The sequence below is a fragment of the Anas platyrhynchos genome, chromosome 9, assembly GCF_047663525.1.
Source record: "Anas platyrhynchos isolate ZD024472 breed Pekin duck chromosome 9, IASCAAS_PekinDuck_T2T, whole genome shotgun sequence".
Classification (NCBI taxonomy): Eukaryota; Metazoa; Chordata; class Aves; order Anseriformes; family Anatidae; genus Anas; species Anas platyrhynchos.
Window position 1 is genome coordinate 12,931,678 of NC_092595.1, and position 2,779 is coordinate 12,934,456.

Consider the following 2,779-nt stretch of genomic DNA (forward strand, 5'->3'; position numbering starts at 1 on the left):
TTCAGAGGCTCCCTCTCTGTTTTTTTTAACATATATGGTGAAAAGCTCATATACTTTTTTTTTTTTTATAATTTGATGAAGTTCGTGCTTGTTTTTATACATACACACTTAACTCAGAGGCGTATTTGCAGCCTAGAGTTTTATACATCCACATTAGTGCAAGACTTTAGTATGAGCACTGGATGTATCCTCCTGCCTCTCGCGACAAGTATGCCAAACCCCTGGACTCTGTGATCACAGCTCTTAAGCCTGCATCTGTACCAGATTCACACAGGTAACTGAGGACTGTTATGGATCACTCCCATGGAGTGGGAAGAGACTGAGCTACAAAGAGTAGAGGGGATGTCAGTGATTCAGCAGGGCAGGCATATAGCAGGTCACTGACAAAATAAAACTCTGGGAGAGACTTGCCAGCTGGAGGTGCCTCTCTGAGCTCTGCTCTCTCTCTTCCCACATATTTCTTGCCAAGCAGAGGCACTGACACAACATCTCACCACGCAGCAACCCTTGGGCAACCTGGAGTTGCCTTTGTGCTTGGCAGCTCCATCATACCAGTGCTAGAGGAAGAGGCGTTGGGCCACTTTCACTGAAGGTAGGAGAGGGACCTTCAGAGCACGCTGGATTGAGACCACATTGCTGCTGGGGAACACATCCCTTCTCTTCCTCTTTGGTAGAGACATAGGAGGTCTGCCGCCACCTCTCTACATATCAAATCCAATGGGAAACGAGTGGTTCAGTGCCTAAATGATTGAACCAAGGCCATCAGAAAGCCACTGGCCGGCTTGTATTAATGTTCTCCATGCAGTAGCGTGGTTGAGCTCTATCTGCCTCAGCTCCCCGGGAGATGAGCAAATTGTCACCAGTGCTTTCTGTGGTAAGACTCTCTTAACCTAAAAATATCTTCTCTGGTGTGGTGGGAGGCAGCAGAGATGGGGTAATTTTAACTACAGCTGTTACATCTTGTTCTAAACCTTAGCGAGGAAATGTTGAAGCTCTGCCCACTTCATAGCTTTCTGTTTCTAGTGTTGACGGGGGCGAGTGTTGCACTTGAGACCCACCTCGTTGCCACATGAGTGCAGGGACTTCCTGGTTAAACAATATTATTTTATAGCCAGGGAAGCTACGGGAGAGCAGGTCCTAAGCCTGCACCTCAGCTCAGCAGCCCCGCAGAGATCTGACCCTGGCTCCCCTTGCAGGCAGATGTGCCAGCTCCGTGTGCTGGTCTGAGGCTCGTGGTCCTGGGCTGGCAGTTCAGACCAGGGCTGCTCTGGGCCCAGGAAAGTGGAAAGGGCTGAGCACAGAATGCCTGCCCCAAGTGAATTAAATTTAAGAATTAAATAGGTACTGAATTAAATACACGAACGGCTCAGTTGCTGAGCTATGAAGTCAAATCCCTGTCTGTACTGAGGTCTGACTGAAGCAAAGGGACCTTGCTCCCAAGCCTATGCACAGCTGCTGGCACTTTGGGGACTGTGGCTCTGAAATGAGAGTGGCTTCCAGCCTGGTCCCAGCAAACAAGCAGGGAACGACGTGCACAACCCCCAGAAGACCTGACAACAGCTCCACAGGGAAGTGCCACTGGGGAGCACAGCGCCGCTTCCCCTTCCCCAGCAGCAGCGCAGGGCTTGCCCTGCAGCCTTGTGGTGCTGCAGACTAAAACAGGCACTTCCCCGCCAGAGATGAGGCGCCAGCCTGGTATTGCCAAAGCAGCAAGGGGAGCCTGCCTTTGTGCCAGCTCTTGCACAACGCTGCAAGGCAGCCCAGCAGCCGTGGGTGGCAGCAGCAGCTCGCACTGGAGGAGCTCTGCCTTGCCATGCAAGAAGGGGGAGATGCCAGGGCCAGGAGCAAGGCAGCAGCCCCAAGGATGCCAGGCTGTGCCAGCCTGGGCTTGTCACCACCCGTCACCTGGGCATCACAGGGTGTGGGGTGAAAAGGGTGCTGCGAACTGCCTGAATTTGCTCAGGTGGTGGAGGAGGTGATGGCAAAGCCGGGGGTCCCAGCTTGGGACTTTTACCCATAACCACGCCGAGAGGACGTGCGGTGGCACAGTGCGTTCTGCAGCTCCTCTGCAACAGGTGAGGGACAGGCAGCGATAGTTGTCTATCAGCTCTGTGTTTCACTTTAAAAGGGCCCCAGCACTTCAGGACAGACAGTTACGTATGAGTCTCTGTGTCCATGTGGGGCTCTGCCACTGTGTATAAATAATTACCTGGAAGAGAGATTGGACCCGTATTTGCCACACCGCTGCCTTTGCTGCAGGTTTATCGAGCCATTCTCCTTCCTCCTCTAGCACAGGGTTGTAATTATTTGTGTGATGTGGGAAAGCTTTGGCAGAAAAGCTTGGCAGAACCGTCATCACCCACTGCATGAATTGTGGAGAAATGGTGCTCTCCCGAGGTGGCGGTGGTCCTGTTTCACAGCCAGGGGCAAGCAGGCCATCTCACTCGCAGACCAGCTGTGCTCAGATGCTGGTGCTGAGAAACCACAACCGAGGAGCCATGGCCCAGGCAGGGCTTTACATCGTGCCTTCACCAAGGGAGAAGAGGACACAGAAGAAAGCAAGCTGTAATTTCTCCTCTCTGCGTCAGCCCAGGTACTCATCCTTGAGCACAAACATATCTTATTTTCCAGCCAGAACTGCAGGTTGGGAACTAACAGGACCCTGCCCTCACCCTTCCCAAATACCAAAGCCCCAGAACTCTCCTTGCTGGAGCCTGGGGTGGAAGTGTAAACGCTCCGTCATTATTTCTCCCTGGGCTGTGACTGTCAGAGCAGCGGT